The sequence below is a fragment of the Triticum dicoccoides genome, chromosome 7A (assembly GCF_002162155.2).
Source record: "Triticum dicoccoides isolate Atlit2015 ecotype Zavitan chromosome 7A, WEW_v2.0, whole genome shotgun sequence".
Classification (NCBI taxonomy): Eukaryota; Viridiplantae; Streptophyta; class Magnoliopsida; order Poales; family Poaceae; genus Triticum; species Triticum dicoccoides.
The window spans coordinates 684664165-684689040 of NC_041392.1; the positions used below are offsets into that span (position 1 = coordinate 684664165).

At 38.0% G+C, this 24876-nt stretch overlaps 1 protein-coding gene across 1 annotated transcript in view; it reads right to left on the reverse strand.

Moving 5' to 3' along the window:
- Positions 1–19527: 19527 nt before the first annotated feature.
- The window catches only part of LOC119333278, a 17883-nt gene continuing 12534 nt past the window's right edge, over positions 19528–24876 (reverse strand). Inside the window, exons 4-5 of the transcript XR_005161173.1 lie at positions 20398–20518; positions 19528–19897 (exon numbers count right to left, since the gene is read on the reverse strand). The gene's annotated coding sequence lies outside the window, so the exon portion shown is untranslated. The remainder of the gene's footprint in view (positions 19898–20397; positions 20519–24876) is intronic.

Sequence of the window (24876 nt, forward strand, 5' to 3'; positions counted from 1 at the left end):
TTCAGCTCTATCTTGATTAGCCATGCATCTTTGTCACCGTTGTTAGAGGAGGGGGATGACATGATGCCTGGCCTTGACAACCCTGACAGAGAATAGCCCAAAACAAGAACAGAGGATATTTGCATGATACGGGAGTCCAAACCTTCGGGAGAATATATAGTGAATTTTTACCGACCAAAATACGTATCGTGCAAGAAAACAGAGTCCGGAAGGCACACGAGGCCCTCACGAGGTAGGGGGCGTGCCCAGGGGCTAGGGCGCGCCCTCCACCCTCGTGGGGCCCTCGTGTCCTTCCCGGTCTGCTACTTAATTTTCTATTTTTCTAAATATTCCAAAACGGAGAAATATTGCCTTAAAATTGTTTTGGAGTCGGTTTACTTACCATACCTCATACCTATTCCTTTTCGGAGTCTGAAACATTCTGGAAAGTGTCCCTTATGTATTCCTCCGGGGTTACGGTTTCAATAATATTGGTTTCAACATTTATGGGATTACCTGAGATATAATATTTAATTCTCTGGCCGTTTACCACCTTCGGATTTGTGCCTTCGAAGTTGTTGATTTTTATGGCCCCGGAACGATAGACCTCCTCGATAACATAGGGGCCTTCCCATTTAGAGAGAAGTTTTCCTGCAAAAAATCTTAAACGGGAGTTGTATAGCAATACATAATCACCTACATTAAACTCACGCTTTTGTATCCTTTTGTCATGCCATCTTTTAACTTTTTCTTTAAATAACTTGGCATTTTCGTAGGCTTGGGTTCTCCATTCATCAAGTGAGTTAATATCAAATAACCTCTTTTCACCGGCAAGTTTGAAATCATAATTGAGCTCTTTAATAGCCCAATATGCCTTATGTTCTAGTTCGAGAGGTAAGTGACATGCTTTTCCATATCCCATTTTATACGGAGACATACCCATAGGATTTTTATATGCAGTTCTATAGGCCCATAATGCATCATCATGTTTCTTGGACCAATTCTTTTAGACCTATTGACAGTCTTTTGCAAAATTAATTTAAGTTCTCTATTACTCAATTCTACTTGACCACTAGACTGTGCGTGATATGGAGATGCAATTCTATGATTGACGTCATATTTAGCAAGCATTTTACGGAAAGCACCATGAATAAAATGTGAACCACCATCAGTCATTAAATATCTAGGGACTCCAAACCTCGGAAAAATAACTTCTTTAAGCATTTCAATAGAAGTGTTATGATCAGCACTACTAGTTGGAATAGCTTCTATCCACTTAGTAATGTAATCAACAGCAACTAAAATATGTGTATATCCATTAGAGGCAGGAAAAGGTCCCATATAATCAAAGCCCCAAACATCAAATGGTTCAATAACAAGTGAATAATTCATAGGCATTTCTTGATGTCTACTAATATTACCAATTCTTTGACATTCAGCACAAGATAGGACAAACTTACGGGCATCCTTGAAGAGAGTAGGCCAATAAAAACCGGATTGCAATACCTTATGTGCAGTTCTATCTCCTGCGTGGTGTCCTCCATAAGTTTCAGAGTGGCACTTGCGTAGGATCTGTTCCTGTTCATGCTCAGGTACACAACGTCTAATAACACCATCTACTCCTTCTTTATAAAGATGTGGGTCATCCCAAAAGTAATGCTCAAATCATAGAAGAACTTTTTCTTTTGTTGGTATGTGAAGCTAGATGGTATAAATTTAGCAACTATGTAATTAGCATAATCAGCATACCAAGGGGTACTACAAGAAGTACTTATGACATTTAAGTGTTCATCAGGAAAGCTATCATCAATAGGTAGTGGGTCATCAAGAACATTCTCTAACCTAGATAAGTTGTCTGCAACGGGGTTCTCAGCTCCTTTTCTATCAACAATATGCAAATCAAATTCTTGTAGCAAGAGAACCCATCTAATAAGTCTAGGTTTAGCGTCTTTCTTCTCCATAAGATATTTAACAGCAGCATGATCAGTGTGGATAGTTACTTTAGAATCAACAATATAAGGTCTGAACTTATCACAAGCAAATACAACTGCTAAAAGTTCTTTTTTAGTAGTAGCATAATTTCTTTGAGCATTGTCTAGAGTCTTACTAGCATAATGGATAACATTTAATTTCTTGTCAACTCTTTGCCCTAGAACAGCACATACAGCATAATCGCTAGCATCACACATAATTTCAAAGGGTAAATTCCAATCAGGTGGCTGAACAATAGGTGCAGAGACTAATGCTTTCTTAAGTATTTCAAATGCTTCTACACAATCATCATCAGAGACAAATGGTATATCTTTTTGTAATAAATTAGTCAGAGGCCGAGAAATTTTTGAGAAGTCCTTAATGAACCTCCTATAAAATCCGGCGTGACCAAGGAAACTTCTTATACCTTTGATGTCCTTGGGACATGGCATCTTTTCAATAGCATCAACCTTGGCTTTATCAACTTCAATACCTCTTTCAGAAACTTTATGCCCCAAGACAATACCTTCATTAACCATAAAGTGGCACTTTTCCCAATTCAAGACAAGATTAGTTTCTTCACATCTCTACAAAACTCGATCAAGATTGCTCAAGCAATCATCAAAAGAAGATCCATAGACGGAAAAGTCGTCCATGCAAACCTCACAAATCTTTTCACAGAAGTCGGAGAATATAGCCATCATGCATCTTTGAAAGGTAGCAGGTGCATTACATAAACCAAAATGCATATGTCTATAAGCGAAAGTACCAAAAGGGCATGTAAAAGTAGTCTTTGATTGATCTTTAGCCGACACAGGTATTTGAGAGAAACCAGAATAACCATCTAGAAAGCAGTAATGTGTATGTTTGCATAATCTTTCTAGCATTTGATCGATAAAAGGTAATGGGTAATGATCTTTCTTAGTAGCCTTATTTAATTTGTGGAAATCAATTACCATCCTATAACCTGTAATAATTCTTTGTGGGGTCAATTCATCTTTATCATTAGGAACAACAGTAATACCTCCCTTCTTAGGGACACAATGAACATGACTTACCCACTGACTATCAGCAACGGGATAAATTATACCTGCCTCCAGAAGCTTTAGTATTTCTTTTCTTACCACTTCTTTCATTTTAGGATTCAGACGTCGTTGAGGATCATGAACTGGTTTGGCATCTGCTTCTAAATTTATTTTATGTTGACATAGAGTGGGACTAATGCCCTTAAGATCATCAAGAGTATATCCAATAGCAGCACGGTGCTTCTTCAGAGTTTTGAATAATCTTTCTTCTTCATGCTCTAAAAGGTTAGCACTAATAATAACAGGATATATCTTCTTTTCATCAAGATAAGCATATTTAAGACTATCAGGCAACGGTTTAAGATCAAACACGGGATCACCCTTAGGTGGAGGAGGATCCCCTAGGATTTCAACAGACAAATTGTGTTTCAGCATAGGTTCCTGCTTAAAGAATACTTTATCTATTTCCCTTCTTTCATTCATAAACATATCATTCTCATGGTCTAGCAAATATTGTTCTAAAGGATCACTAGGAGGTACGGCAATAGAAGCAAGACCACTAAATTCATCCTTACTAGGCAATTCTAGTTCACGGTGTTGTTTACTAAATTTAGAGAAATTAAATTCATGAGTCATATCGTCTAAGCCGACAGTAACAACATCCCTTGTGCAATCTATGGTAGCATTAACAGTATTTAAGTAGGGTCTACCAAATATAATGGGACAAAATCTATCTTGTGGGGACCAAGAACAAGAAAATCAGTAGGATATTTAGTTTTCCCACACAAGACTACAACATCTCTAACAATTCTCATTGGTGAAATAGTATCTCTATTAGCAAGTTTAATAGTAACATCAATATCTTCTAACTCAATAGGTGCAATGTCATGCATAATTTCGTTGTATAATTTAATAGGTATTGCACTAGCACTAGCACCCATATCATATAAGCCATGACAACAATGATCTCCTATTTTAACAGAAATAACAGGCATGCCTATCACAGGTCTAGGTTTATCTGTATCACGGGGTTTAGCAATTCTAGCAATTTCATCACAGAAATAAATAACATGCCCATCTATATTATCAGACAAGAGATCTTTAACAATAGCAATATTAGGTTCAACTTTAACTTGCTCAGGAGCTGTATATGTTTTAATATTGCTTTTACAAACCACAGTTGAAGCTTTAGCATGATCATTTGTCCTAACAGGGAAAGGTGGTTTCTCAACATAAGAAGTAGGAACAATAGGATCATTATAAGTGATAGTCTTTTCTTCAACTTTAATAGGTGCAGCTACTTTTACTTCTATGGGAGGATGATATTTAAACCACTTCTCCTTAGGGAGATCAACATAAGTAGCAAAAGATTCGCAAAAAGAAGCTACTATCTCAGAATCAAGTCCATATTTAGTGCTAAACTCACGGAAAATATCAGTATCCATAAAAGATTTAACACAATCAAACTTAGGTGTCATACCTGACTCCTTACCTTTGTCGAGATCCCAATCTTCAGAGTTGCGTTTAATTCTATCCAATAAATCCCATCTAAATCCAATAGTCTTCATCATAAAAGAGCCAGCACAAGAAGTATCGAGCATGGTGTGATTATTTTCAGAAAGTCGAGCATAAATTTTTTGAATAATCATTTCTCTTGAGAGCTCATGATTGGGGCATGAATATAACATTGATTTAAGCCTCCCCCAAGCTTGAGCGATGCTTTCTCCTTCCCGAGGCCAAAAATTATATATATAATTGCGATCACGATGAACAGGATGCATATGGTAATACTTTTGATGAAATTCCAATTTCAATCTTCTATAGTTCCATGATCTCGTATCATCACATAGCCTATACCATATCAATGCGTCTCCCTTCAAAGATAAAGGGAAGACCTTCTTCTTAGCAACATCATCGGATATACCTGCAAGCTTAAATAATCCATAAACTTCATCCACATATATTAGGTGTTCATCAGGATGCTTTGTTCCATCTCCTGTAAAAGGATTACCTAGCAGTTTTTCTATCATACCCGAAGGATACTCATAAGGAATTTCATCTTCAATAGGTTCAGTAGGTTGAGGAGCAACTCTTTGCTCTACTGGTCAGGGTAAAGATACCCCGAACAAGCCCCTCAGAGGATTACTTTCCATAGTAACAAGTGACAGTAAATTTCAGCACACTATATAAATTTTTCCTTACCAAATTCCACCTACCAAAGGCACTTCACTCCCCGGCAATGGCGCCAAAAAAGAGTCTTGATGACCCATAAGTATAGGGGATCTATCATAGTCCTTTCGATAAGTAAGAGTGGTGAACCCAACGAGGAGCCGAAGGAAATGATAAGCAGTTTTCAGCAATGTATATATTCTCTGCAAGTATTGAAATAAGTGGTAACAGATAGTTCTGTGATAAGATAATTTGTAACGAGCAATAAGTAACAAAAGTAAATAAAGTGTAGCAAGGTGGCCCAATCCTTTTCGTAGCAAAGGAAAATCCTGGACAAACTCTTATCTTCTATATCTAAATAGCTAGCCCCCATTACATATTTCTCTCAACATGCAAGCATGCCACCTCATCATTCGACATGCATAAGGAAAGGCCCACCTTAACATGCAACTATTAATATTGAAAATCCACTACAACATGCATGCATGTAAAATTTCATTTTATTATGCTATTTACATTTAATTCTTATATACTTTCAAAAACTATTGTTTCAAGAATTCATGTTCCATATAATCAAAATCTCATTGAAATATTGCAAACATTCCCGCAACAACGTGTGAGCCATCATCTAGTATAAGGAAAAGCGCTCCCGAGGACACATGGGAATATCGTCAAGCTAGTTTTCATCATGTTCATATGGTTCGCGCTTGGTACTTTGATAATTTGACATGTGGGTGGACCGGTGCTTGGGTGTTGTTCTTACTTGAACAAGAATCCCACTTATGATTAACCTCTATTGCAAGCATCCGCAACTACAACAAAAGTATTAAGGTAAACCTAACCATAGCATGAAACATATGGATCCATCCGCAACGCATAAACTAGGGTTTAAGCTTCTGTCACTCTAGCAATCCATCATCTACTTATTACTTCCCAATGCCTTCCTCTAGGCCCAAATAATGGTGAAGTGTTATGTAGTCGACATTCACATAACACCAGTAGAGGCTAGACAACATACATCTCATCAAAATAACGAACGAATACCAAATTCACATGACTACTAATAGCAAGACTTCTCCCTTGTCCTCAGGAACAAACGTAACTACTCACAAAGCATATTCATATTCATAATCATAGGGGTAATAATATGCATAAAGGATCTGAACATATGATCTTCCACCAATTAAACCAACTAGCATCAACTACAAGGAGTAATTAACACTACTAGCAACCTACTAGCACCAATCCCGAACTTGGAGACAAGAATTTGATACAAGAGATGAACTAGGGTTTTGAGATGATATGGTGCTGATGAAGATGTTGATGGAGATTGCCCTCTCCCGATGAGAGGAGCGTTGGTGATGACGATGGCGATGATTTCCCCCTCCGGGAGGGAAGTTTCCCCGGCAGAACAGCTCTACCGGAGCTCTAGATTGGATCCGCCAAGGTTCCGCCTCGTGGTGGCGGAGTTTCGTCCCGAAAGGTTGCTTATTTTTTTTCTCGACGAAAGACTTCATATAGGAGAAGATGGTCATCGGAGAGCCACCAGGGGGGCCACGAGGTAGGGGGGCGCGCCCTAGGGCGGGCGCGCCCCCCACCCTCGTGGGAAGGGTGTGGTCCCCCTGGTCTTCATCTTTGGTGAGGATTTATCATTATTTATTATAAGGTATTCCATGGAGTTTAGGACTTTTGGAGTTGTGCAGAATAGGTCTCTAATATTTGCTCCTTTTCCAGCCCAGAATTCCAGCTGCCGGCATTCTCCCTCCTTATGTAAACCTTGTAAAATAAGAGAGAATAGCATTAGTATTGTGACATAATGTGAAATAACATCCCATAATGCAATAAATATCTATATAAAAGCATGATGCGAAATGGACGTATCAAGATTCGCTAAACCATATACAGGGTAATGATTTGGGTGCGGAATGGATTGATCACCATACCGACTTACTCTTATTATTCGCCTTGCTATATGGGATGGTAAATCTGAGTGACTTACCTATAGTAGAGAGACGACGATCAAAACCTTGTTTGAACCTTAGAATGGTATAAGTATTTTCCCTTGTACAAGGTAGCTTTGCCAACCGTAGGTTATACAGTGAGGTTCAACCCAGACTCATTTCCTGCAGGAGAAACCATAAATTGGTGACCACCATGAGATATCGATAGTTGTTTAGTATTGGCGCCAGACCCGTCAGCTAAGAAGACCCAGTCACAGAAGAACCTTACCTAGATGAAAGACAGAAGTATTAAGGGAAAGGTTAAGCCACTAACGGAAGTGCCCAGAGAAAGAATTTTCCCGAGGATCTGAGAAGACCGACACTGTTATGAATAAGGATGGAGTATATGAGTTTGATGGAACCGTAACCATGCTTCTAAGGGTGGTAGCACCCCAGACACCCTCCTGCGACAATTGATGGATTTTGAGGAGACCCCCAAACCCTAACCTTTTTCTTGCTAGCCTCTCCGAATCTCGAGGACGAGATTCATTTTAAGGGTGGTAGGTTTGTTACATCCCAAAATTCTAAATTTTGGAATGTTATAATAAATAGATAAATTGATTGTTTGTTTGATTGTTCTGTGATTGATTGAGTGAGATTCGAAACTTTTTGAAAGTTAAATGAGAGGGAATAAAAGGACTTTCCCAAACTTTCACCTTTTTGCATTTTGATCTCCATGAATTCAAATTCTTTTCAAATACAAAACCCTCGAGAGAAGATGATATGACTTCTTCCATTTAATTAAATGAAAAGGGGTTTCTGAAAAGATTTGAATTTTATTTGAAAATATTTCAAATTCAGAAACTTTAAGCAACTCAATGATTTTCATGAGAGAAGATAAAAACTTCTTCAAAATATATGAAATACGAGTTGGAAGTTTAAAAGGATCAAATTTAAAGTCCGTTTGAAATTATTTTCAATTTGGAGTTATTTGGGTTTTATTCAAATTATTTTTCTCCAAAAATAAAATAAATGGAAAATAGGATAAAATGATTCCCTACATCAGAAAATTGGAAAGAAATAATTTTGAAATCATTTCGGTATTTCTAAAATGATTTTTATTGGGTTTTATTGTAGAACTAGCACTGTTTGCATTATTTGAATTTTTGTGAGTTTTATTTGGCACTAGAGAAATGTTCATGCTGTAGAAAATCTTTTTCTAAAAGTTTGATATATAATATGCCTATATAAAATTTTATTTTATTATCGTTATCGAGTTTTCCTTTTTTTTCTATATAAAAAAGGAAAAAAAATCAATGCGTGCGCCTGGAACTAACAACCGCCCACATGCCTAGCATAGCAGCAGGCCGGCCCGTTTTTCTTTTGTTTCCTTTTGTCTTTTTTATATTTATTTTATTTTTGTTAATGTTTAGTTTTTTTTTGAAACAAATTTCAGAAAGAAATAGACTTCGGGAAAAAAAAGCAACCCATCTACCGCGTGCGGCCGGCCGAGGCCTTTAGGCCCGTGCGAGGCGATATCCTTTTTCTTCTCTATTTCGTATATTTTCGTCTACATTTAGTCTCACATTGCCTAGCCTTTGACCCTTAAATCTTTTTTTCACCTATAAATATAGACCCATAGAGCTTCTAAAAATCATCTGATTCAGGTTAAGTCAATATTTTGGTTTGACTAGATTCATTTAACAAAAATATTTCTCCTCTCCGGCGCGACTTCTGGAAATTGTCTCTTCTCTCCAAAGTCGTCTTTTCTCTGCCTTATAAAGGTATCTTTCTTTATTTTTTTATACTTCCGTAGTTTATTGTTTCTAGACTAATACGATAGAATAATTAGATTATCAATTATTCTATGTATTTATACAATAGACCTTAGCCGTAGCTATTTTTTCTTCCGTAAAATAGCTTGGCCCTGATTTTTCAAATAGCCATAACTTTTTACTCGTTCATCCAAATTAGATGATACCAACGCCCACTTCTTCGTTACGATCTCCTCTATCCAGTAAAACAACTTAAACATGTTTTTGAAAGTTTTAAAATTTGAATTCAAACAGATTGTATTCAAACTTCTTTTGTTCATAACTTGTGTTTTATAACTCCGATTTAGTTGATTCTTTTTGCAAATCGAAGCTCTTGACTTAAACTTTCTGATAAGGCCAAACTCACATAATTTTGGAACTGTTAGAAATTGTTTTATGTTGCAAGAGTTATTTGTTGGTTTTGATGTTTTCTGAACTGTCTTCTTCGTTCTTCTCGATCTTTTGAGTGATTGCTTATGTGTAGTTACTATTGCTTGCTGACGATAGATTGAACGGAGTGTGACGAGTAAAATTATCAAGAGTTATGAGTGTGAATCATCTTCATCAACAGTACAAGGCAAGTTCACACTTTGATCATATCCCTTTCATACCCAGTTTTTATGCATGAGTTTCAACCCTCAAACATCGCATGTTTAGGACTTGATAACATGTGGGTATCAGGAAGTAGTTGATGAGGTAGGAACCTATCGCCCTGCATTCAAACCCTGGGAGTTACTTTTACGTTATGCTCATATTGCTCATAGACATGGATTGGTTTGAGAGAATTCATGACAGATGTGAGAGTTATTATTTAATGGTTAACTTAAGGTGCCTACTTTAATACACATCTGGGTGGATTGGTTGGGGCACCCTGGAGCACCCAGTGGTTTGCCCGGGCACCTAGAGAACCCAGTGTTTTCCCAAGGGGATCCCGGAGGACCCGTGTGATCACCCTATGGAATGCCACCCAGGCTCAAAGGGATCATAAGATTATTCATGCTAGAAACTTCCGTGTGCAGCCACAAGCTATTATGGGCTCTAGCATAGTTGAGTAAGTTGTGTGAAGCTCTTGAAGAGATAGACTAGCATGTAGTGGGTTGTAGGTGGTATAGTCTATCCGGAGTAGAGAGTTAATGCTTGTGAAAGACTGTGTCTCGGTCATCCGTTTCTCAAACACCCGGTAGTGCGAGAAATTCAACGGAGGAGATCGGGTCTTGTGGGGAAAAGTGTGCAAACCTCTGTAGAGTGTTCAAACTAATCATGGTTAGTCGTGTCCCCAGTTATGGACATCTTGAGTATCTGGTTCTTGGATTATCATATTGGTCTCATCATGTTACTTAAATAATTTGTTGGGTTATTGATTTTAATTTGGGATTGAGTTGGAGGAACCTTCTCAATATTTTCAACCAACTTTGTAGTTAAATAAATTATATTCCTTTGCAGTAGGGAAAAATTGGCTTTTCGCAAAAACATTATAACCATAGAGCATTTCCACCAGCCATATATGCAGGTAGTGATAGCTATTATTCATCATTATCCTATGGTGTGAATTTGCCAGTACATTCAATGTACTGACCCTTTGTGGCTGCAACGTCTCATGTTGCAGGATTCTTACGACGAGTAAGTGATACGTTAGGGTTACGATTTCTACACTCAACTTTACCATTGGTGTTGATGGGAATCCACAACCTTGTTGTTACTTCCGCTATTTGGATTGAGGTAATAGTATTTAAGTTATTTTATACATGTGATTTACCTCTGTTATAAATCCTCGAGTATTGTGCGTGTCAGCATACCGATCCAGGGATGACACTTAAGCACAGAGACTTGACCGTCTGAGGTCGGGTCGCTACAAATCAAAAGTATGGCTACCCAAGAAGTTCCCTCCGGTAATTGTATCAAGGATATATCTGTGCCAAGGAGTAACGCCTATATAAAAATTGCGAAGAAGAACGGGAGTAGATTGCTTCCTGGTAGATCTATTTTGAGCATTGCAAATTCTATACCAAGCGTCTTTTAGATTTTCCCCCTCCCTTTGTTTAAAATTTAGAATTTCATTCTCGGGAGAAAACAGAGAAGATAAGGGACTAGCCATAACGACAAGCAAGCAAACTAACACACAAGCAAACAAAAAGCAAGCGGGCAAAAAGAGGCAAACGGGAAAGAGAAGGAGGATAGAGAGAGAGGGCGAATAAAACGGCAAGGGTAAAGTGGGGGATAGGAAAACAAGAGGCAAATGGCAAATAATGTAATGCGGGAGATAAGGGTATGTGATGGGTACTTGGTATATTGACTTTTGCGTAGACCTCCCCGGCAACGGCGCCAGAAATCCTTCTTTTTACCTCTTGAGCACTGCGTTGGTTTTCTCCGAAGAGGAAGGGATGATGCAACAAAGTAGCGTAAGTATTTCCCTCAGTTTTTGAGAACCAAGGTATCAATCCAGTAGGAGGCTACGCGCGAGTCCCTCGTACCTGCACAAAACAAATAAATCCTCGCAACCAACGCGTTAAGGGGTTGTCAATGCCTACACGGCCACTTACGAGAGTGAGATCTGATAGATATGATATGATAATATTTTTGGTATTTTTATGATAAAGATGCAAAGTAAAATAAAAGCAAAGTAAAAGCAAAAGGAAATAACTAAGTATTGGTAGATTAATATGATGAAGATAGACCTGGGGGCCATAGGTTTCACTGGTGGCTTCTCTCGAGAGCATAAATATTCTATGGTGGGTGAACAAATTATTGTTGAGCAATTGACAGAATTGAGCATAGTTATGAGAATATCTAGGTATGATCATGTATATAGGCATCACGTCCGAGACAAGTAGACCGACTCCTGCCTGCATCTACTACTTTTACTCCACTCATCGACCGCTATCCAGCATGCATCTAGAGTATTAAGTTCATGGAACTAGAGTAACGCCTTAAGCAAGATGACATGATGTAGAGGGATAAACTCATGCAATATGATGAAAACCCCATCTTGGTATCCTCGATGGCAACAATACAATACGTGCCTTGCTGCCCCTACTGTCACTGGGAAAGGACACCGCAAGATTGAACCCAAAGCTAAGCACTTCTCCCATTGCAAGAAAGATCAATCTAGTAGGCCAAACCAAACTGATAATTCGAAGAGACTTGCAAAGATAACCAATCATACATAAAAGAATTCAGAGAAGATTCAAATATTGTTCATAGATAGACTTGATCATAAACCCACAATTCATCGGTCTCAACAAACACACCGCAAAAAGAATATTACATCGAATAGATCTCCACAAGAGAGGGGGAGAACATTGTATTGAGATCCAAAAAGAGAGAAGAAGCCATCTAGCTACTAACTATGGACCCGTAGGTCTAAAGTAAACTACTCACACTTCATCGGAGGGGCTATGGTGTTGATGTAGAAGCCCTCCATGATGGATACCCCCTCCGGCGGAGCTTCGGAACAGGCCCCAAGATGGGATCTCGTGGATACAGAAAGTTGCGGTGGTGGAATTAGGGTTTTGGCTCCGTATCTGATCGTTTAGGGGTACGTAGGTATATATAGGAGGAAGGAGTACATTGGTGGAGCAACAGGGGGCCCACGAGGGTGGAGGGCGCGCCCCCCTACCTCGTGGCCTCCTCTTTTGTGTCTTGACGTAGGGTCCAAGTCTCCTGGGTCTTGTTCATTGAGAAAATCATGTTCCCGAAGGTTTCATTCCGTTTGGACGCCGTTTGCTATTCCTTTTCTTCGAAACCCTAAAACAGGCAAAAAACATCAATTTTGGGTTGGGCCTCCGGTTAGTAGGTTAGTCCCAAAAATAATATAAAAGTGGATAATAAAGCCCAATAAGGTCCAAAACAGTAGATAATATAGCATGGAGCAATCAAAAATTATAGATACGTTGGAGGCGTATCATGATCGAAGGGGCCATCGAGCCTTATGGTGACGGCATAGTGGAACTCTCAATGAAAGCACCAATGTTGGTGTCAAAACCGGCGGATCTCGGGTAGCTTGATTGTTCTTGATGATTGAGTATTACAAGAGTTGATCTACCATGATATCATAGAGGCTAAACCCTAGAAGCTAGCCTATGGTATGATTGTATGTTGTCCTACGGACTAAACCCTCCGGTTCATATAGACACCGGAGGGGGCTAGGGTTACACAGAGTCGGTTACAAGGGAGGAGATCTACATATCCATATTGCCAAGCTTGCCTTCCACGCCAAGGAGAGTCCCATCCGGACACAAGACGAAGTCTTCAATCTTGTATCTTCATAGTCCAACAGTCCGGCCAAAGGATATAGTTCGGCTGTCCGGAGACCCCCTAATCTAGGACTCCCTCAGCCACCTTGGTATATTTTCCTAAACATATTTCTTCCTCTGAAAAATTTCTGAAATTTTTAGTAACTTCCCATAAAAGTGAACCAAGCTCAACAAAATTGATAGCAACTACTCCTACAAGTGCCTAGGGCCTATATCATGCATTAGAACTACTTGGAACCATATAAATTTGACATGCAAGCTCAAGAACATGGTCACCTCGGCAACACAAATTTGCAATGAATAGAGCACTAGAACAAAACTAATTGGACCAGTGGAGGAGTCACATACCAAGAAACAATCCCCCCAAGCCGTTTTGTGAGAGGTGCTTTGAGCAAGAAGATCGAAAATCGCAGCAAAATGAGCTAGAACTCGTGCTTGAGCTGGATGGTGATTTTTTGGGAGGAAGAAGAAGTGTGTGGGTGCAGGAATAAGTGGAGAGGAGCCACCATGGGCCCACGAGGCAGGGGCACGCCCTGTAGGGGTGGCCGCGCCCTGGATCCTCGTGGCCAGGTGCTTGCTCCCCCTGCTGTGTTCTTAGTGCCAGATATTCTCAAATATTCCAGAAAAAGTCATATTAAATTGACAGGGCATTTGGAGAACTTTTATTTTTGGGGTATTTTTATATTGCACGAATAATTCAGAAAACTGACAGAAAAATACTATTTTTTCTTTATTTCAACTAAATAACAGAAGGTAAAAGGAGGGTATAGAAGGTTGTGCCTTCTAATTTCATCCATCTCATGCTCGTCAAAAGGAATCCACTAACAAGGTTGATCAAGTCTTGTTAACAAACTCATTCCGAATAACATGGAACCGGAGAAATTTCGAATAACACCATGTTACCTCAACGGGGATATGCACATCCCCAATAATAAGAATATCATATTTCTTTTTGACAGTAGGAAGAGGAAATTCAAAACCTCCAAAAATAATTGATGGAATTTTTCCAATAGAGTTGATACTATGAACTTGAGGTTGTTTCCTCGGAAAGTGTATCGTATGCTCATTACCATTAACATGAAAAGTGACATTGCCTTTGTTGCAATCAATAACAACCCCTGCAGTATTCAAAAAGGGTCTTCCAAGAATAATAGACATACTATCGTCCTCGGGAATATCAAGAATAACAAAGTCTGTTAAAATAGTAACGTTTGCAACCACAACAGGCACATGCTCACAAATACTGACAGGTATAGCAGTTGATTTATCAGCCATTTGCAAAGATATTTCTGTAGGTGTCAACTTATTCAAGTCAAGTCTACGATATAAAGAGAGAGGCATAACACTAACACCGGCTCCAAGGTCACAGAAAGTAGTTTTAACATAATTTCTATTAATGGAGCATGGTATAGTGGGTACTCCTGGATCTCCTAGTTTCTTTGGTATTCCACCCTTAAAAGTGTAATTAGCAAGCATGGTAGAAATCTCAGCTTCCGGTATCTTTCTTTTATTAGTAACAATTTCTTTCATATACTTAGCATAAGGATTCATTTTGAGCATATCAGTTAATCGCATACGCAAAAAGATAGGTCTAATCATTTCAGCAAAGCGCTTAAAATCCTCATCATCCTTTTTCTTGGATGGTTTGGAAGGAAAAGGCATGGGTTTCTGAACCCATGGTTCTCTTTCTTTACTGTGCTTCCTAGCATCAAAGTCTCTCTTATCATAACGTTGATTCTTTGATTGTGGGTTATCAAGATCAACAGCAGGTTCAATCTCTACATCATTATCATTGCTAGGTTGTGCATCATCATGAACATTATCATTAACATTTTCACTAGGTTCATGTTCATTACTAGATTGTGTTTCAGCATCAGAGATAGAAATATCATTTGGATTCTTAGGTGGTTCAGCAATAGGTTCACTAGAAGCATGCAAAGTCCTATTATTTTTCTTTTTCTTCCTTTTAGAAGAACTAGGTGCATCTAAATTATTTCTCTGAGAATCCTGCTCAATTCTCTTAGGGTGGCCTTCAGGATACAAAGGTTCCTGAGTCATTTTAACAGTTCTAGTAGCCACTCTAACAGCATAGTCATTATTCTTATTATTCAATTCATTGAGCAAATCGTTTTGAGCTTTAAGTACTTGTTCTACTTGAGTGGTAACCATTGAAGCATGTTTACTAATGAGTTTAAGTTCACCTTTAACTCTAGACATATAATCACCCAAGTGTTCAATCATATAAGCATTTTGTTTTAATTGCCTACCAAAATAAGCATAAAAATCTTCTTGTTTAACAATAAAATTGTCAAACTCATCTAAGCATTGTCTAGCAGACTTATAACGAGGAATATCACCTTCATCAAATCTATAGAGAGAATTTACCTTTACTACCTGTGTCGGGTTATCAAGACCATGTGTTTCTTCAATAGGTGATGGATTAAGATCATATGTTTCTTCGACAGGCGGTAAATTAAGACAATGTATTTCTTCGATAGGAGGTAAATTCTTAACATCTTCAGCTTTAATACCCTTTTCTTTCATAGATTTCTTTGCCACTTGCATATCTTCAGGACTGAGAAATAGAACACCTCTCTTCTTCGGAGTTGGTTTAGGAATAGGCTCAGGAGTTGGCTCAGGAAGTGTCCAATTATTTTCATTGGTCAACATATTATTCAATAGAATTTCAGCTTCATCAGGTGTTCTTTCCCTGAAAACAGAACCAGCACAACTATCCAAGTAATCTCTGGAAGCATCGGTTAGTCCATTATAAAAGATATCAAGTATTTCATTTTTCTTGAGAGGATGATCAGGCAAAGCATTAAGTAATTGGAGAAGCCTCCCCCAAGCTTGTGGGAGATTCTCTTCTTCAGTTTGCACAAAGTTGTATATATCCCTTAAAGCAGCTTGTTTCTTATGAGCAGGGAAATATTTAGTAGAGAAGTAATAAATCATATCCTGGGGACTACGCACACAACCAGGATCAAGAGAATTAAACCATATCTTAGCATCACCCTTTAATGAGAACGGAAATATTTTAAGGATACAAAAATGGCGAGTTCTCTCATCATTAGTGAATAGGCTGGCTATATCATTTAATTTAGTAAGATGTGCCACAATAGTTTCAGATTCATGGCCATAAAAAGGATCAGATTCAACCAAAGTAATTATATCAGGATCAACAGAGAATTTATAATCCTTATTAGTAACACAGATAGGTGAAGCAGCAAAAGCAGGGTCAGGTTTCATTCTAGCATTAAGAGAATGCTGCTTCCATTTAGTTAATAACTTCTTAAGATCATATCTATCATTGCAAGCTAAAATAGCTCTAGCAGCTTCTTCATCCATAACATAACCCTCAGGAACAACAAGCAATTCATATTTATTAGGGTGAGAGTCTTCATCATCACTATCTTCAATATTATCAGTTTCAATAATTTCATTCTCTCTAGCCCTAGCAAGTTGTTCATCAAGAAATTCACCAAGTGGCACAGTAGTATCAAGCATAGAAGTAGTTTCATCATAAGTATCATGCATAGCAGAAGTGGCATCATCAATAACATGCGACATATTAGAATTAATAGCAGAAGCAGGTTTAGGTGTCGCAAGCTTACTCAAAACAGAAGGTGAATCAAGTGCAGAGCTAGATGGCAGTTCCTTACCTCCCCTCATAGTTGAGGGATAAATTGTTGTTTTCACGTCCTTCAAGTTCTTCATAGTGACTAGCAGGTATAAATCCCAAGTGACTCAAAGAATAGAGCTATGCTCCCCGGCAACGGCGCCAGAAAATAGTCTTGATAACCCACAAATATAGGGGATCGCAACAGTTTTCGAGGGTAGAGTATTCAACCCAAATTTATTGATTCGACACAAGGGGAGCCAAAGAATATTCTCAAGTATTAGCAATTGAGTTGTCAATTCAGCCATACCTGGATAACTTAGTATCTGCAGCAAAGTATTTAGTAGCAAAGTAATATGGAAGTAACGGTAGTAGTAGCAAAAGTAATATTTTTTGGTTTTGTAGTGATTGTAACAGTAGCAACAGAAAAGTAAATAAGCGAAGAACAATAAGTGAAAAGCTCATAGGCATTGGATTGGTGACGGAGAATTATGCCAGATGCGGTTCATCATGTAACAGTCATAACATAGGGTGACACAGAACTAGCTCCAATTCATCAATGTAATGTAGGCATGTATTCCAAATATAGTCATACGTGCTTATGGAAAAGAACTTGCATGACATCTTTTGTCCTACCCTCCCGTGGCAGCGGGGTCCTAATGGAAACTAAGGGATATTAATGCCTCCTTTTAATAGAGTACTGGAACAAATCATTAACACATAGTGAATACATGAACTCCTCAAACTACGGTCATCACCGGGAGTGGTCCCGATTATTGTCACTTCGGGGTTGCCAGATCATAACACATAGTAGCTGACTATAGACTTGCAAGATAGGATCAAGAACTCACATATATTCATGAAAACATAATAGGTTCGGATCTGAAATCATGGCACTCGGGCCCTAGTGACAAGCATTAAGCATAGCAAAGTCATAGCAACATCAATCTCAGAACACAGTGGATACTAGGGATCAAACCCTAACAAAACTAACTCAATTACATGATAAATCTCATCCAACCCATCACCGTCTAGCAAGCCTACTATGGAATTACTCACGCACGGCGGTGAGCATCATGAAATTGGTGATGGAGGATGGTTGATGATGACGACGGCGACGGATTCCCCTCTCCGGAGCCCCGAACGGACTCCAGATCAGCCCTCCCGAGAGAGTTTAGGGCTTGGCAGCGGCTCCGTATCGTAAAACGTGATGAATATTTTTCTCTGGTTTTTTTCTCCCCGAACATGAATATATGGAGTTGGAGTTGAGGTCGGTGGAGCAACAGGGGGCCCACGAGGCAGGGGGCGCGCCCCCACCCTTGTGGACAGGTGGAGGGCCCCCTGACGTGGATTCTTCTTCCAGTATTTTTAATATTTTCCAAAAATAAGTTCCGTGGAGTTTCAGGTCATTCCGGGAACTTTTGTTTCTGCACATAAATAATACCATGTCAATTCTGCTGAAAACAGCGTCAGTCCGGGTTAGTTCCATTCAAATCATGCAAGTTAGAGTCAAAAATAAGGGCAAAAGTGTTTGAAAAAATAGATACGACGGAGACGTAACACTCACACATCGTAAACATGATAAATTGTGTACCAGTCCTGGTAACTTTGTCGGAGGGGCCGGAGTGGGGGAGTCGTTGAAATAAACATACCACGATAACTTCTATGCAAATAATATGATAACTCACACATCATAGACATTAAATTATGTACCCGGTCCTGGTACCTTTGTCGGTGGGGTTGGGGTTGAGGGGGGGGAGTCATTGAAACATACCACGGTAACTTCTATGCAAATAACATGATAAGTCACACATCGTAGAAATGATAAATTATGTACCCAATCCTGATAACTTTATCGGCGGGGGTAGGGTGGGAGGATTTGTTGAATCATACCACGATAACTCTTATGCAAATAACACGATAACTCACACATCACAGACTTGATAATTTATGTACCCGACCCTGGTAAATGTGGTGACTGTGGCGAGGGGTGGGGGGCCAACCCCGGTAATTTATATGTAATAGACACATACTAAGCTGATAGACCTGAATTTTTTTTTTGAAAAATATACACACGGTAATTTCTATGTAAAATGTATGATAATGTATACATCATAGATTTGATAACTAATATCTTACATTTTAAACACCATGGTATCTTTTATCCAAGGGAAAAAAGTTTTTTAAACATTTTCATCGGTAATTTATGTGTTAAATTACCATACTTCCTCATGCCTTAACCTTCTCGTACTGTAGTTATCAGCCTTATCATGATATAGTTATCATGTTGCTCATACCATAGTTATCACGCTGGTCATGCCAAAGTTACCAAGCCAAACTTTATTTTTTTTCTGATATGGCAAAAATAAGAAAGGTTCAAATAAAATTGTTTATCTAAAATAGACAACAATAGAAGGTGGCTTAGTTGGTTATTACGCTCAATAGGTATTGCATAGACCTAGGTTCGAATCCTCTTTCAAACAATTTTATTTTATTTTCATATTATGCGGTGAAATACCAGAAAAAACCGCTAGCGATTTACCATGGTTTTTGAGAGAAGGAAAAAAATCAGTGGAAAGCGAGCGTGGGAAGATAGCGATCACGTAGGAACTTAGCAAAGTCCTTAAAAAAATTAAAATACTATTCACGAAGCTGAAACAAATGAGAACAATGTCATCTCAGCTAACACACATCTTTTCTTTTACAGTTAGCAACACACATCATACTATCAAACACAATAATATATTATTAACAACTCAAAATTTTATGTTTTTTAGCCGGAATAGGTCGTGTTTTATTCATTCATCTTGGCATGGTATGAGTGCAAAAATCATGAATACAATCTAACTGGTACCTGGCCCAAGTTTTACATACGCATTCGCACAATCCTCCTTCGCTAGCCGATGAGCAGTTCCATGAGCCAAGTGTTTCACCTACTCCACCCCAAACTCCTCCCTTGATCGCATGCACTCCTTTATGTCCTCCACAATAGACCCATAGATTGATATATTCATTTCTGAGCTTCTTAACTTGTGGCTGTCTCTAAGATAAGCTTTGCCGCATCCAGTTCACGTGCAAGCTGAGAAGCCCGTCTACACGCCTTGAGTTCAGCCAATTCAGGTCCATACTTGAGTTAACAAAAAAAAAGTCATTTCTCCGCCCGAAAAAATATGTTACCATCCATGTATGAGTGCATATGTGTGTTGGTGGCGTGCGTACACTGTTATGCGTATTTCTTTAAACTTTTATAAAGGCATAGGGCATTTTTTATTATCTTGCATTTTTCTTAATTCAAATACAAGCACATCATAGAAATCTAGAGTTCGTGTCACTATTCTTATACCTTGGTCAGTCAATTTTCCATGGGGTAGTAATGCACACTTTCTAATATCTCAATGTTCTAACCTTCTAGACATGGAGACTGCCCAAAGAACTTTATCTGGTAGAAGATGCCATCTTTTTTACAGAATAATGACATGATTTTAAAAAAACATATATAATGATATTATTTTCATTATGAATAATGCATTTGTATGTCAAGTCATACAAATTTGATTGCACACTCGCGGGAACATCCAATGAATTCCCAATTACAGACCAAGCATGACATGACATGAGAAAACTTACAATCTTGCTTTTTGAATGTGCAACCCATAACCAGATAAGCCTATCGGCATTCGAGGGCTTGGGCATTCTCACTAAATAGAGCCACCATAGTTGTGCCTCACCCCGAAAGAGGCCATCTTCACTACAAAGAAAGCAATAGTATCTCAATCCAGTTGATGAGTTAGTATACTTACTTACTCTCTGCTTCATTAAATGGTCAAAAGATGCAGTCTTATATATGTGGTAATTTTGTTACTCTGCAACTAAGGAATAGTCTCTCTATGTGAACTATTTTCCTGCTTGGTATCCAAACAAAGAACTTCCATTTCGCCAGTGTATTGGCCTATCATTCAGCCTTAGGACTCTGCGATATAGTAACTTGCTCATCATTTTATTATTATTTGATATTTTTTCAGTTCAATAGTTGTCATACTCAAATTCCATATTCCATGGCAAACCATTAGATTTGAAGAAACACAAAGAAGTCTAATTGGCATCAATTCTATTAGTATGAAAAAACACAAGTAAATGGGAGTAAACTCTTAAATATGATTTCAGATTTTAGCATACCATGTAATGTAAAATACACCTATTTATATGTGCTACTATAAAGGGAATAATGACAATTGAGATGGTCAAGTTAGTCATTAGAACAAAAGAAAGGAAGAACAAAGTAGGTGTATTACATGCAGAGGTTGGGCAGATACTGAAATATGACCTTTTCACCGGTTGAACAGGTCCATCTAGGTACCACAACAGATTGCATCATACCTTTCACCCCCGTTTCTCCTATACTTATTGAAAATCAAAGCACTATGTCAATTCGCTACTGATGCCAAAAGGGAGGCTACCCAACTAGCTCTGGGTAGTAGCAGCTGGAAGATCTTGGACCTATAATGTACAACTACTCCAAACTTTTGTCCAAACTTTCTAGCAAAAAGGCACGTGCAGATGACTCCAGGTGCGTACCTGGCTTAACTTGTTGGTATCATGCATTATGTACTCCCTCCGTTTCTTTTTAGTCTGCATATAAAGTTGAGTGCAAAAGTTCCACGACGACCGGTCCGGCCACCTGGCTACCAAGTGTCGTGCTGTGATAGGCCTAGGACCAAATCGTCACATCCAATGCAAGTTGGGATATGGTGGAGTGCAGCTTTGCAAGTTTGGGACTAAATCATTACATTATGTGCAAGTTGAGGTACCTGGGGTGCTTTTAACTCGATAAAGTTTGGTCAAAGTCAAACTTTGTTAAGTTTGACTAACTTTATATTAAAAATATCAACATTCACAATATGATATAAATATTATCAGATGCGTCATGAAATGTAATTTCATAATATATAGTTTTAGTATTGTAGATGTTCATATTTGTTTGTTACAAATTTGGTCAAACTTTGTGTAGTTTGACTTTGATCAAATTTTATGCGCGAAGTAAAAAGAAAAGAAACAGATGGAGTACTGATCACGCATGTTGCATGCTAGCCGTGGTCACCAAATACTCAACGCATGTAAGACGGGGCCTAATAGTCAGTTAATCACTGGTCAGCTAATCATTAGTCCAAGCTCATCCAAACAGGGCCTTACGCACAAGAAATAGGAAACTCTGTCAGCTAATCATTAGTCCAAACTCATCCAAACAGGGCCTTACGCACAAGAAATAGGAAATTCTGTGAGAGAAGAAAGCGGGTCATGTATTAATAGTGAAGACCTAACTACTAGCATATGAGTAGGTTGAGAGCCCGGTTGCAAAGACCCATACAACCACCAGTAGGCTATATTATTAGCCTTGCTTTGATGGAGGATCAGAAACTGAAACTGAAACACACACATACAACAATAATTTTTTAATGCAGCAGTGTGATTCGATATTCATGTAGTGAAAATGAGTGTATTAGTGGACAAGCGAGGTAGGTTAGTACCAATGCAGCTTGGTGTCATGTTTACTTAGGCGTATTAAGCTATGTTAGCCTGTCCTTCAGACCACATCCAAAGAGGACCTGGTCATCAAATGCTGACAATATATAACGTGGTTGATGTGAAACTTCGGTTGTAAATAAAACACTGAATACAAACATGTTTATGGACTATTGTGCTTCTACTGGAAAACACTAGGAGAATAGGATCGGAGAATCCTATGTTCATACTTTTATTTTATGGTGGAGCACACTAGGCATGTGATATATATATATATATATATTGTCGGACCTCTCACTTGATCGTCCACCAAACTGCTCACTCATTCTTTTCTTCAACGTTCAAGACCTTCCCAAAAAACAACCAATGGCACCTTCAAAAAAGAATATCTCTGTGAGCATGCTCCTAATTGTCATCGTGGCCGCCGGTATGTATGTTCACATGTATGAACAGTGGAAGTATAAGTGAATTGTCCGTATCTCTCCTTGCAGCTTAAGTCAGTTTTGGCGTTAAATTGGCTGGTTCATGCTACTTATATTAATTTGTTGTTTCGATTAATCTTTCGGCTAATTATAACCACGTTCTTGCATACACCTATTCGATTTGTCCCACCAACATGCCACGTAGATTTTTGATGATGAAAGCAGAATGATCTAAATATGATGTTCGGAGTCATAAATAAATCTGAACCTGCCAGCGAGAGTAAATAATATTCATAACTTCAAACCTCAAAACGATGGGACATATCCTATATGGCTCGAGGCATCGATGTGATACAAATTTTAGAAGCAGAACCGTACAACGGTGTTAGTATCATTGTACCAGGTAGTAACTATTTGATGCCCTCCCAAGCAGAACCACTAAATGAAACATCTCAATACTGAACTCTTAGTCACTCTTATATAGGAATATTTACATCATATAAGATCGTGCAATGCAATAGATTGTTTGGCTAAACTTAAGGTTATTTGTATCCACGTCTGGACCTCCCATTCCTAAAGCCTGAGTGGTTGATTGCTTCTGTTAGTATGACCTCACTATTAGTTAACATGAGGTCCAGTGACACCAAGTTGTTGGGATAGTCGCTTCCATATGGGCACTATATATGTCGGTAGATGGTGATGTGAGAAACATCGTCCAGAGAACTAGTAAAAAGAACATGTTTCATATGATCCAATATATATTTCTGGTAGTACATGTATACCTATACCTACTAATAAAGCAAGGTGCGTTTTATCAAATTTTTCATCCGTTCACGGCCGAAAAGATTTTTTTTCTATCCAATGTGGTACTAAATTCTTATGCATTTGACTGCTACAAAAAAAGGCTTTTGCATAATTTCTTACGTGGGCCGCGCGCTGTGGCCCAGCGAAGCCAACCCACTTATTTTACGGCCCACGCAGCTGGGAAAATTCTATTTTCCGCACAGGGCGACAAATAGTTGAAGTTTCGCACAGGACAACCAATAATGGGCTGGCCCAGTTTTCTTTGTTTATGTGTTTTACTTCTATTTTTATTCCCCTTCCCCTATCTCTTTTTTGCCTTACAAGTTTATTTTTCTTATAGAATTTATTTCATAAAATCAAAATTCTCATAAAACGTTAGTAAATTTAAAAAAATCAAATTATTGAAAATGTTAGGAATTCCAACATTTTGTTGCTATTTTGAAAAATATTCATAACTTGAAAAACTTTGTCAAAAACTTTTATTGTTTTTCAAAGTTGTCCGAGATATCTAAAAAGAAAATAAATTTTTTGAAAATTCTCCAAATTTTAAAAATATTCTTGTTTCAGTGAAATTTTCAAAATTCAAAATAATGTTAAAAGGTACACATTTTAAAAAATCTTATGAATTTTCAACACATGATCCCGTGCTAAAAACAATTCCACAAATTCAAATAATATTCATGTTTTCATAAAAAAGTTGGTGTTTTCAAAAAATGTTTGTGAATTTTAAAAGATTTTAATTTTGAAAATTTTGTTCACCTTTTTCTACAATTCAAAATAATGTTAAAAGATACACATTTTCGAAAAAAATTATGAATTTTGAACACATGTTCCCATGCTAAAAAAAGTTGGTGTTTCAGAAAAATGTTTGTGAATTTTAAAAGATGTTCCTGTTTCAATTTTTGTTCGTGTTTTTCTGAAACTATACATAATTTTCAAAAACAGTTCAGGATTTAAAAAATGGTTCGTGTTTCCTAATTCAGAAACTTCATACCTGAAAATCTCCTTGATTGAAAGGAAGAGTAGATTGGATAATTTCATGGGCCTTTCTGGCGTACAATGACGTAATAAAACTCTTAAATGCCCTCAATCAATGAATGAAAAGGTAGCGGATTGATTACTTCACACCCCGTGAAATCGAGAAGTTAAATGTTCTTTTTTTACGTGCACACAAGGTTTTGCCTGCACATATAATTCTTACTAATTTTAAATGCATGCCATTTTTTTTCTGTTGCAACACACGTGCATATGTGCTAGTACAAGTAAAAAAGCAAGTATCTCTTATTTTACACTTGAATTGTGTCACCGTGTAATATAGATATCTTGGTTGGTAATTGTCATATATATATATATATATATA